This window comes from Phasianus colchicus, chromosome 1, assembly GCF_987193195.1.
Source record: "Phasianus colchicus chromosome 1, bPhaCol1.hap1.1, whole genome shotgun sequence".
NCBI lineage: Eukaryota > Metazoa > Chordata > Aves > Galliformes > Phasianidae > Phasianus > Phasianus colchicus.
This window is the reverse complement of record NC_143436.1, coordinates 167,376,043-167,389,290: the sequence shown is the minus strand read 5'-3', so window position 1 is coordinate 167,389,290 and position 13,248 is coordinate 167,376,043. Positions and strand designations below refer to the sequence as shown.

General features: G+C 37.4%; 1 long non-coding RNA gene across 2 annotated transcripts; it reads right to left on the bottom strand.

The window, feature by feature from the left end:
- Positions 1 to 7,525: 7,525 nt before the first annotated feature.
- Positions 7,526 to 10,841, bottom strand: LOC116244202 (uncharacterized). Of its 2 annotated transcripts, none has more exons than XR_016461612.1 (4): positions 10,753 to 10,841; positions 9,171 to 9,319; positions 8,341 to 8,393; positions 7,526 to 7,958 (listed from the first exon to the last, which is right to left on the bottom strand). It is a non-coding gene; the product is annotated as an uncharacterized LOC116244202 (long non-coding RNA). The 2 variants fall into 2 exon arrangements; XR_004170135.2 differs by lacking the exon at positions 10,753 to 10,841 and adding an exon at positions 10,342 to 10,728.
- Positions 10,842 to 13,248: the final 2,407 nt, after the last annotated feature.

Genomic DNA, 13,248 nt, shown 5'->3' with positions numbered 1-13,248 from the left:
CTAAGAGACATGGCTTAGTAGGGAATTGTTGCTGATAGGTGAATGGTTGCACTGGATGATCTTGGAGGTCTTTTCCAACCTTGGTGATTCTGTGATTCTAAAGCAAATCAACTGAGGTCATGGAAGCTGGAGAGCTGAACATATGCTCTCAGCTGGTTAGTAAGGGTGAACACAATTTTTATTGTATAGTAGGAAACACAGTGAGAAATTATATCTTTTTTTTTTTTTTTTTTAACTGCAACGTTTATTTCTCAATCTTTAGATTAATTCTGGTTCCTGCTATATGCTTGGGGTCTGAAAGAGTTGAGTTGAAGGTTCCTTTCTAGTATTTGTGGTATTTGTGCTTTGTCTATAGTTATTCCGCTCAGAACTCAGAAGCTACACTTAACTCCTCCAGTTCTGAGTGAGAAGGAACACAGACAGTTCCTAATATCCGGGACAAAAACGTTGAGGCCTATTACAGAAAATACCATTTCTCTCCATTGAAAATACTGACATTAACATTTAAAAGCGTTCAGTATCTCAATTTTATCCCTTCTGTGAAGACCAGTTAGGAAGATTTTCTTCATATTGCCTATTTGTTTTGTTTAATTTGCAGCTAATTTGCACCTAAGCAGTGAAGACAAACCTCACTCCTTTGAAGAGCCCAAAGCATGGAATTTGTTTCTGTTGATAGCAGTTACGAAGCTGAAGAAACTTCATTGTATGGACAGAAAGCATTTTCATCTTCAAGCTCATCTGGAGGATTCTCTCTCCTTTGTATCTTTGCTTAATACTATGATTGAAATAAGGACAACAGTGTTGTAGTTTTTTTTTTTTTAATATGGAATTTATAATCATTGGAGTTCAGTAACTGAGTTTTTGTGAGATACATCAATATAGAATTACAACTTTACTTAAAGTCTGTCTTACAAATCAGTGTCATGTTGCTGCTTTTTAAAAGTCTGTGCTGTTGAACATTAACAAAACACAGGAAATATATCCTTTTTCAGGAAATGCTTGCAGTATTGAGTCGATAAAACTATTTCTGTTTAAGAGAATCAGATTTAAATACTACGCACGAACACGTGTAACATAACAGCAATAAATGTGATGGGTATATTAAATGACCACTTAAATTCAGAAGGTAGCAGATGAACTAACTATGCTATTTTTCCTCTTCCTGTACATAGCGTAATATAACAGCTTGATAAGCACTTGCTATTACAAAAATTTCTGAGAAGATTTTCAAGAAATGCACTTTCTGTACAATATACCAATTGTGAGCCTTGTGCCATATTGCACAGAATATTGCTATTTTCTTTGTATATTAAATATACCAACTGTTAGTCAAAAGAAGGGAAATGGAGATAACTGGGCTTCTTTATGGGGCATAATAGGCATAAATGATGCTTTTACTCATTCACCAACAGAATTGCTGCTATACAATTTTGAATCCTAAAACACTTCATTTTAAATTTAAATTTAAGTCAAAGGTATTGTCATTAAACTGATGAAACTTTCAATCATAATGTTATATTTCCTCTTTTTTCCTCATTTCCTCTCTTCTCTTGTCATATAATTGAGTACAATGCTGGCTGGATTCCTCATTACGGCTCAGCCTTGATGAAGGGAAGAAGATAAAGGGAATGTCACACTTCTAGCTCCTGTTGTTAAGCCTGTGTGTTATTTACTGTGGCCACTCTTCTTACTTCATCTTTCTTGTCTTGTTCTGAAGGATGGTTCTGGTCTCGCTTACCACTGCCTGCGCTCAGTCCATTTATGCATAGCAAGCTATAAGAAAAAGAAATAAAGAGAAAGGCATCAGATCTGTGGCAGCCAGGGAGCTTTCCTTTTGCTCCAGCTACTCTTTAGTGATCAGTGCAATCACATGTACTGCCCCTGCAGGGCTTTTCCAGAGTTAACCCGAAGCATCCTTCTCTTGCTTTGGAGAACTTGAACTTCCAAGCAATATGTTCTGCTCGCATCTGTCTTCTGTTTTGCTTCTCTCTCTTTCACTCTGTTTTACGTATTCTGACACAATCCAAGAAAACAACAGATGGCAACTTCATCCAAGTGGGTGTTATCCACTAGGGACTGCGAAACAAGAGTTCATTTTCAGTTAACTTCCTGCCTTTCAGGTTAAAAGTTCCAGATGAACCTACTACAGTCCTCTGACCAACACAAGTCTCAAAAATAAGTTAGAACAGAGTGGCTGGTTTTGTCATGGGAAGATCTGCCTTTCACTTCATTAAATTGGGACTGATGTCTGCCCTTAAACAAAATTTCAGTTCTAACCTTTATTGACTAGATTTGGATTTGGGATTTCTAACGTACAATGTATGAGTAGTAGTGGTGATAATATGCTCCAACACGAGAAACAGAGATGATGTAAAAGAAAAGCAGCTGAAGGAGAAGGTAGGAAACATCTGGTAAAAAAAACAGTTCATGGATTCAAAGTCTTGGGAAAGAGGAAGGGAAGAATTAAGGAGAGAAGGATCAGAAAGTAAGGGTAAAGAGGAAGAAAGGAGAGTGAAGAGAAGGAAGGAAGGAGTGTAGGAGGGAGGCACATGCTGGTTTTGGTGAGTTTCTATTCCTAATAGCATTTGCACTCCTTAAAAACGTCAGGGCTTCCAATTCTATAGGAGGAAAAAAAAAGAAGTGCTGTAGAAGAGTTATAAACAATAACACAGACTTTTACTAAACTTCTTTGAGCAGAAGTGGGACAATATCAGTACACTGTCTTTACAAGAATGTAGGGAAAACTTTTCCTTTCATTACTTGGCAAAAAAAAATAACGTTTAAATGAGTGAAGTAAGAGTAAGTATAAATGTGGTAATTAGAAATAATATCAGAACACAGTAAAAATGCTGACATAAAAGCAAAAGTAAATGATAATGCAGGGATAAAGAGGAAATTCAACTGAACTGCAACACAGAACGTTTATGTTGACTCCATTGAAAAGGCATCAAAAGCCATACAAACAATTCAAATCAGATAAAGAAGAAAGTAGATGTCTGGGTCTGAAAGGACTGTGTTGGGTTGACCCCAGCCAACAGCCAAACATGTGTTGGTCAACCTTGCTGAAGCAGAACATTGCTAAACAATTGTTTGCAAAACCCTGGAGATACAAAAGCAAGCTGAAATACTTCTGTAATTAAACTTGTTTTACACTGCACATTCTTTCTGTCAAGAAACAGTAGGAATCTAAACGATGGCTCTTTCACATGAGCTTGTTAATAATGAGAAATGCTTCCAGAACCAAGAAATAGGCTTCGTGAATTACAGATGTCACACTTTCAGTAGAATCACTTTGCTTAACTAATATAATTAGCAAGAAATCTAAAAATTAAAAGAGATATCTGGATTTCCTGATACTGGCAAGAAAGAAAGATAAGTAAGAAAGCTGAGTAAATTAATGATAAAAAATGTATAAATTACTGTGTTTAATTTTACACAATTCTTCTTTCTTCCACTTAATCAATTAATGTGACTTCAGTGCAATGGTTTCTTCAGTTTGTCTCCCTCTGGTGGATTACCTTTTCTGTGTGTCAACAGAACCTTTAATCTTGATTCTTTCTTTTTCTTCCTCATTTTTATCATTACTACATTGTTATCATTATAATTCAATAATCCATATATAGTAACATCCCTATTCCACCCCTAATTACTTCACTACTCAACCTTTGTTTGTTCCTATTCCCCTATGTATCAGCTGTCTGGGCTATAAGTCATGCAGTGTTCTCAGTCCTCCTCACTTGAAATAAATATAATTATACCATATTGTTTTACACTGATTCTTCTGTCTCCCAGATAAGCTCAAAGAGTGCTTAGCATGGGGTCAGTGTACAGCAGATTTTTCGGTGTTCTGATTCGGGATCTGGTTGAAAAAATTAGGCTAAGTAGACTTAAAGTCAGGCACAGTAAAATCATGTCACAAATTTGGAACACCTTTTCTGAACGAGTATAATCTTTCAGTGGCATAGATATATTCTAGGAGTTGATGGAGAAAAGGTAATGTGGCCTATTCTATTTGACTCCTCTGTAATTTAGGTAAAAATAAATGCATATTGAACTGTAAGAATGGAATCTCTCCTGGACCTTATGGTACTGACAGTGGCCGCTGAATATTATTAGTATTAATGCCAAGCATATTTGTGACTGCATTTTATAGGCAAGGGAAAGTTTTCAGGTTCACAGATGAAGATCTGAAGGAGAAAAACCCATCACTGAAGTGGTGCTTTGGCACTTTCACAGAACAAGTTTTTTTTCCTTGGAATACATGCAAATACTGTTGATTTTCCTTACTTTTGTGCTATTGAAGTAGGACATTAAATAGATTCTGTTGTAATTAAGCAATTAGCTACATAGTTAAGTCTTTAAGTTAGATAAATGCTGTAAGCTGCACTCAATAACTGCTGTTGAAGTGACACTCAGGTCGCTCATTTCCTGTTCACTAGGACCCCACCTTCTCTTCTTCAAATTCCCTCTATTACAAATGGGAATAATAATTAAGAGTAACAACTAAAACTCACTGTTGAGTTCCTGCGTACCGAGTGACTGAGCCAAAATCCTTTTAGTTGGGCATTTTGGTTTCCAAGACAGTGAGCTGCTTCATATCTCACCAGTTCAGAATAGACAGAGGAGCTCACCTGTGTTGACATAGGAAGGGATTTCAGATGCTGATTTACTGTGAGGAATGGTGTAAGGGGGCACTACCACTACCTACCATACCATCTTCTCTCCTACAACACAAATTAACTGGCTAGGCTGTCAAACACACCTTGTGCAATATGTATCAAGGCCAAGCACTCTCAGTTCTTACAAAACAAATCCTTCTTTCCATCAGTTGATTTATTGTGCTGCATGGACCAGTTCTGCTAACACCTACTCACATGAGTAATTGTATTTATCCTTTGAAATCAAAGTTTGACTAGTTGTGTGCAAACTGGGTTAAGCTCTTGAGTTCTGAGTTTTTGAAGTCGCAACTGCATTTGATATGCTTTCCAATGCTCCTGAACTACTTTGATGTACTGTGAAGTGAGAAAATAAACAAAGGTAAGGCTTTAGAGAAGTCCTTAAATTGACCTTTGGGCAAAACTAGTGCTGAACACTGAGAAAGGAATGGTGACTGAAGAATATGTCCCCAGTGTGAATGAAAGCTCCACAATCCCATGTAAGCGCCCTTAGAACATTAAGCCATTTAAGATATTAGGACAGGAAAACACCATTGTTCAGAAGACCAAGTGAAATCTGAGATGGGCTGGGTTACTCCTTCCAACATAGAGAGATGCTTTATTTCAATTTTAAAGATTTATTTACAGATATTTGAGATCTTCCATTATTTAGGAGGCTCCATCGGGGACTTTAAAAGTGTTTGTTTTAAAAAGAAAATAATCCTACAGCCACTTAGAAAAGAAAGAAAAAATCCAGCTCTGAATGAGCTGAACTTGTACTGCATTACTTTAATCTCCTCATAATTACCATTTTCACGTTTCTTTTACTTTTCATAAAACAGAATATTTGCAGACTGATAAAATTACGTAGTTAGCTACAGTACATCAAAAGACAGCAGCTGAAAGCAAGTTGCATATTCACTGAGTGTATCTGTGGTTGACCTAAAAAGAAAGAGATCTTTGTACTTCCTGTATTTTTTTTTGGAAGCTCTCCTCACTTCACAGAATCACAGAACCGTGGAAGGTTGGAAGGGACCTCAAGAGATCCTTGAGTCCAAGTCCCTGCTAAAGCAGGTACCCTACAATAGGTCACACAGCTTGGTGTGCAGACAGGTCTTGAATATCTCCAGAGAAGGAGACTCCACCACCTCTCTGGCCAGCATGTTCCAGTGCTCTGTCACCCTTACTGTAAAGATAACCACAGTTAGCATGGTTAATATTTCTAGTTTTAATTTAAAAGGTTGCATTTGAACATAACTGAGAAGCACCACAAATCGGTGAAACAATCAGTTCCTGTAAGGTTTGTAAGTGGTATTCCCATATTTCTGCAAGCACAAAGAGAATTCCTATCAACTCCCCTGGAGGATCTGTGTTAAATAGTCTTGTCTAGAGAAAGTAAAGATTGGACTTCTCTTCAGATATGTACTTTATTAGTATAACAAATGGAGGCTGGTGGCCCTGCCTGCAGCAGGGGGGTTGGAGCTTGATGATCCTTGAGTTCCCTTCCAAGTCAAGCCATTCTATGATTTTATGATTCTTTATGAGAGATGAATATCAAACTTGTTTATGATCTTTTCATTTAGAAGGAAAACCACATCACAGCCTCATGACAGCTGGTTTTATATTCTTTTGTTTGTTTGTTTGTTTTCTTGAAGTTGATTCTTTAAATACAGATTTAATCAATTTTCTGTTTAAAATTCCTGGAAAAAATAATCATCTTATTCATCTTAAATTACATTAAAAACAAGAGATTATATCAGTGCAGCTCTGTGGAGCATTTCAAATCTCAGACCAGGTCACGGAGCCATTTTAAATCTGTACTTCTGTGCATGCACAGTCTGAAGATTTTCATTCAGTGTTTATGCAGTGTTAATGCAATGGTGATGTGCAGGCTTTTCCCAGATGATGCCAGCACAGCAGGCATAATTTTGTACATTTTTTTCACTTTCACAAGGTCAAGAGGTCGGGCAGATGATTACAAGCTCTCCTGTCGGATGGACCCAGAACATATGCCAGCAGGGAATTTGCTGGCAGCTCCTTCCAGCAAAGATTTAGGATATTTGTGTGGAAATGGAATAGTTGGGTGCTCACCTCAGCCTTTGCTCAGGGCTAAATCTGTCATTGTGTGTCACCCACAGCTCTACTGTGTGACCAGCCAGGCAGGTTGACTTATTTTGTGAAAATAATGCCTGCAGAGAGTTCAAAGGTTTGGGAATAAGGCAGTAAGTACTTATATCTTTTGGGAATGTGTAACCCCCACAAATGGCCTCAGTTCCTTCTGAAGTCACGTTGCAAGTTCCGCAGCCAGAGTAAAGCTAATTTTTGTTCATTAAGGGCAAACGTGAGCCTGTGAGATTGCCTCATAATTCTGGTTAATTTAAACAACCTTTGTGATGCACAGAATTAGCCCAAGCAGAACAAGGACAATGCTCAATTATAGGGGGTAAGATTAATCCTGCCATCAGGAGCTTTGGCATTTATCTTAGTGATGTTATCTCAGCAGCTCATGCTGTCTGTGACCCTTCCCAGATTATTCTGTGCAATATCTCATAGATAGCAAAATGCAATTTATCAAGACATAAATATTTGGAAAAAAACAAGGTGTTTATAACTTAATAAAAAAAGGCAAACATCATTTCAATATGAAAATGGAACAAGACTTATTTCAGGTAATCTGGGATCAAATATTTTGCTTAGCTCTTAAGGTGCCAAAAATTTGGGTCTACTCTTGAGCTGTGGACTTAGGAATTTTTTAGGATATGGATAGGTGGCACTCTGAGGGAACTACTACATTTTACCAAGCTACTCCCCATCCACCAGACTAACCCTCTTTCTGTAAAGTTGGAGCTTCTCCAAGATACAAATTGAAATACTAAGAACAAACCAGTGGACTTTATTTAGCTGATATTTTTTACCAATGTTTGAAGCCAGCTGTCACAAAAGTTGGTTTATGTTAAGAAGGCAACATGAAGGACATGAGGAAGGACATTGGAAATGTTTGCCAACAAGCATATGTTTGATGCAAGTGCAGCTAAACAGGGTATCAGATCATTTGTGGCTTAATCTATGTTGGTGATTAACACACACATCAGTGAGTTCCCTGAGGTGTAGTAGTCAGCGCTTAGGTTGCTCTTCAACAGGAGAGACAGGATCTTGATGAGTGGCTCTTCCAGCTCTCTCTTTCTGAAGTGGTCATTACCTTTTCCCATGTTAGCCCTGTGCCACATACTCATTCACTCCATCAGCTCACACACACACACACACACTGGTAATGCTTGCTAGACTTTCCCAGGGTACGTATATCTGTGAAGACAATGAAAACAAGATTTCTGATCATCTCACTAATTTTGTATGAAAGCTTTCATATCAACAGTAGCTTAATTTCAGTAACCAATAATATACTTCAATACTACGTGTCAGCAAAATATCTGCACCTAGCTGCAACTGCCAACAAAGAGAAAGCTTTAAGTAACAGATAAATATTGAGGAGTGTGTGCAATATCTATCAGCAGCAGTATACTGAAGGCTGCAGTACCTGCAGAGTGTGTGCTTTCAGCCTGTTTTAACCTCATCCTTCATGACTTTAGATCATGCCCTTTTTTGCTCTCACCCTACCTAGTACATAACATTTTCTAGTGCTTTCACATGATCCCTTTCCCTTTAGAGTTCCTTGTGCTCAACTCACCACTCTTTAACAGTCCCTTCAGGCCTGGCTCCTCATCCTTCTGCTTCCCCAACCTAGGGAGAGAAGGAGGAAGATCACTGAAAGCATATGAATCTCTCTATCTGCAGCGTTCTCTGGCTTTGAAGGAGAAGTAAGAGGGGTAAGTCTGGCTCAACCCATGCAGTCAAACCCTACATATGACTTCTTATAAACAGAATAAGACAAGTTAATTGCTGAACTGTAATGAAGTGTGTTTCTCTGATTTTCAGCAGCTTATGATTCAGCAAAAACTAGGGTCATCAAAAGCAGCTTTCTGAAACCAGAATGGCTCTCTTAGCAAAACTCTAATCTCTTTTCTAAAGCACAGAAATAGTGAAGCTTTTAGTATAAGAGGTATTTTCACATAGGTAAAACCAGATGCAGATTTATCAGCTAGGATAGAGATTTTATTCCTTCCTAGTCTGTTCCTTGCCCTTTAATAGGATCAGGAAAGGTTGTATGCATTTCCCTCAAGTGATGGGGCTGCTGAGTCGTATAGCCTTCCCAGTAATATAGGGGTTACAGCTGCTATTGAGAAAAATGTTTTTTTTTTTCTTTTCTGAAAAGTGGCTAAGCTATTTTTGTTCAAATTTTCAAAAGAAGTCTTCAGCCTGAGGCAGAAATTCAGTATGAGAAATTTCTGTGCAAATTATTAAAGAATGGTGGAGTTACAAACTACTGAAAACAGATGGAGTTTGGCATAAGAAATTACAGATGCCTTCACTTACGGCCTTCATCCTCTGAGCATTTGTACAGTACACATATATGGATGTATATGCAGTACCATTCAACATGGTACTTGCTTTTCTTACCTTCTTTGTTGCTTTTAAAAATATGAACAGGTTTTATGACTGCAGTAATGTTCTTTGAGGAATGTACTTCTAAGTATCTTGAGGCCGCTAGGTCAACCTCAGGTGTTCTAGTGAGCAATCAGATGGCAAGAAGCTCCTCACCTCAATGTCTTACAAAACAAAAAGAAAAAGAAATTAATAATGCCCTTCTCCTTACTGATTGTAGTTCAGTAGCAGTACAAACTGCATAGCATAACACACAAAGAGATGGCTCTGAACAGATACTGAGAAAGCCAGTGGAGTGAATGTTAATTTCTTGAAAGATGTTGTCATACAAACAGAGAGCAAAAATCTTTCAACACTTAACTGAAGAGGTGGTAATTATGCATTCTTCGTCAGTGGAAAATCTGTTATAAACACTATTTGTAGTAGTACATAACCTAGCTTTCCTAGCTTTCACTCATGCCTATTTTATAATAGTGCAGAAGAAAAAGGTTAATGTACTAATAATCAAGAAATGCAGGAGAGAAATTGCCAGTGAAAGCCAGTTTAGCAAGAATCAGGAGATAAGAAGAGAGTTTACAATAGTGTCTTACTATCTCAATGTTGATCCATTCTTAAAACCAACTAAGGTTAAAACAGAGGACAAATTTAGGGTTGAAGTCAACACAGTGCACAGGAACAGCTGTGCACTACAGCTTTGATTTGATTTATATTGTTCCAAATTGATTCCATACAAGAGAAGCACCTTCTGGTATTAGAAATACTCTCGCTATTGTAAATTAAAGTGGCTCCACGGAAATCGGTACTTAAATTTGTTCAAAACTCATATAAGCCAAAAGAAAACAAGCCAGCCTCTCTATCTGTTATCTAACACAAGCCAGCAATGACTGAACACAGCTTGGAAAAACAACTACAAGTTTTAAACTAAGGAAACAAATTCTGCCTGACTAAAAAGAGATACAAGGTAATTTCTTGAGCTAGGGAATAAGAATTATTGGTGAGCAAGGCCTGTCTCTATGGTTTGCCTCTCTCTTAGCATTACCAGATGGAACCCACAGCACTAGAGAATGGTGTGGACTCTAATAGACTTCTTTCTTTGCCTCTTTCTGGCCATAGTTTTCAAGGAGTTTAATGACAGACCTACATTCTAGACAAAGAGGTAACAATAAATGAAAACTGATTGACTTACTCATGTTCTTTTGGTTCATCCATATCACTTAGGTAAAAATCAGGCCTCACTACCTTCAAAAGATTTCCTACAAACTTCAGAGAAAACCAGGATTTCATCTCACTTGTCTTCTATCCCACTGTGTAGGAGAAGTGACTATAAGTAGGAAAAGATGATGCATTGTTCTTTATAGTCTGCACCTGTGTCTAATTTTGTCTTGCAGCTAGAGATCTGCACCAAAGTAGATGACAGCTACTACAGAGAAGAGTCTGGAAGCTGTCAACTCGTAGAGATACTTTCTGAGCTCTCACTCCTTGGAATAAGTTCTTTTCTGTTTAATCAAAGGAAAAGTATTTTTGTTCAGAAACTTCACGTTCCAAATAAGAATGCTGTTAAGCCAGGGAATGAAAATATGAACTAGCTGTTTGTTACCAGTGTTGTAAATCATCTGGGAAAGCCTTGCCAGCACACCAGATGCAGACTGCTAAATCCTTCCACTTCATGACAGGACTCAACTACTTATGGAATCATGCCTACAATAAAAAGGAGGGAGCAAGTACCATGTATGTAAAGCATATACACTTGCACAGAACTTTCAGTTGTGGTTTGCAAGTGAAGCAGATGCTATGTACAAGCAATAATGCAACATTGTGGAGCTAGATAAAATTTCACATGTGGACATACACATACATATAAAAGAAAAGGCAGGTTTTGTAGTCTCATTTTATTAAATTGTACTAATTTTTTAGTGGTTAATAACTGACAATATAAAAACAATGCAACATTCAAGTTACACATCTGATTGCTTGCGTGTATATGTGTATATATATATACATACATACACACATATATTCAATAAAATGTCTGCTCATAATTATGCAGAGAGATGGCAATGTTCCCATTATAACTTTTTCAGCAATAGCTTGACAATCAGTAAAAATACTTTTCTTATGCTAGAAATGGAAATTTGAAGCTGTACTTAAAGCTGAATTTAAAGTTTTGGAAAAGCTGACTAATTTAGAATTTTAAGATAATGTTTTAAAAGGCAAAACATTCTATAGATATATGACTCAGAAAGAGCTGAAATTTAAAGCATTTAGCTTGACAGGTGTATATATGTACAAATACGGTGAGGATTTTAAAAAAGGCTGAAAGTACCTGAAAAAAATCTGGAGAAATCTTATTGTTTCATAGAATCGAGTTGGAAAGGACCCTTAAGGGTCACCTAGTTGAATTCTCCTGCAATGAACAGAGACACCTACAGCCAGTCAGGTTGCTCAGAGTCCTGTCCGGCCTGGCCTTGAGTGTCTTCAGGGATGGGGCATCCACCACCTCTCTGGGCAACCTATGCCAGTGCCTCATCACTCTTAGTGTAAAAAAAACAAAACACAAAACAAAGGGCATTGATGAGATCCCCCTGAGACTCCTCCAGCTGAGCAGGCTGGGCTCTACCAGCCTCTCCCCTCAGAAGAGGTGCTCCAGGCCCTTCATCATCTTTGTGGCCTTCTACTGGACTCCTTCCCATATGTGTTCATCTCTCTTGTCCTGGTGGGCCCAGAGCTGAACACAGTACTTCAGATGCTATCTCTGGCCTTCAGCATTCAAGATTTCAGTTTGCAAGAAATTAGGGCAATGTCTATAAAAGGAGGCTTCAATTTAGTTTAGCATGTCTTAGACCCAGAAAGGAGGTTCAAAAACCTACATTAGGTACTAAGAAAAGAATTAATACACAGACAACATGCTAGCCAATGGGAAACACTGAAGATCATTACATCTCATCATTCATCACACTCATCAAGTGTTTAGAGCATAATGTTGAGCTGCAGAAATGTGTATAGGACTAAGTACTGGTAACCCAGAACATCATTTTTCAGGGCTTAGAAGTCTAACTTGTCTATGTTTAAACAGATTATCAAGTTATTCTTCAGCAGTCGTCTTTGGGATAACTGTTAAATGCTTAAAACAGGCAAGAAATGGAAATTTATTGGAGAAATAAATCCAAGATATCTAAAAATTGAGATACAGATAAAAAAGCTGGTGATTTGACTCCGGATTCAACCTTTGGTTGGCTTCCCTCACTATCTATCTTCTTTCTTATTAGCGCCAAGATCTAAGACCCAAGTGGATTTCCTTGAAAGTAGTCATATTTTTTGTTGACACTGGAGCCTAATGAAAGTTTCAGGCTTTAATGAATTACTCTATTTTACTCTCAATCTTTTAAATATATTCAACTCGTAACTTCAGTTAAAATAAGAATAATTTGATCTATATTTTCATAACACGTTATGAAAATCTGAAACCTAAGCTGTGTGTAAAATATCACTTTCTAGGAATTTGTCTTGGTTTAAACTCTTAAATGATAAAATTAAGAATAATATGATTTTTTTTTTCTACTAATATATCAAATATGTGGTTCTGGGACAACAGAGCATATTAATATAGCATGCTGTGACAGAATTTAAGAAATTAAAATTAGAAAATATTTGTTACATGTAAATTTACATCAGCAGCTGCAGCCCATACTTTGTTTTCTGTGATGTTTTAAGCTTCTCCAGTCGCAGGGTTCAGTCACTTTCATATAAAAATTGTCTTTCTTACAGACAGCACTCCAACCATTCTTACTGAACTTAAACCTGCCAGCTGATATGGCAATACGTTTGGAGGGTTGTTTTTTTGTTTTTTTTTTTTTTACCCCTTTTATCACATAAATTCCCACTTTTCCTGCTTAAAAGCTTCAAACTTTAAACTGTTCTTCTGTGAAACAGTAAGACATGGTCAGAAGCAGAAACATAGATTACGTCCTAAGACTGGCCACTTCCAGTGTTTTATGGACTGTAGTTCTGTGTTCTGAGTTTTTACACACGGGCAGATTTAGGCCTCTTAAAAGAAGTTCCTTTCCAATGGGAAACGGAGAAGTGAATACACCTC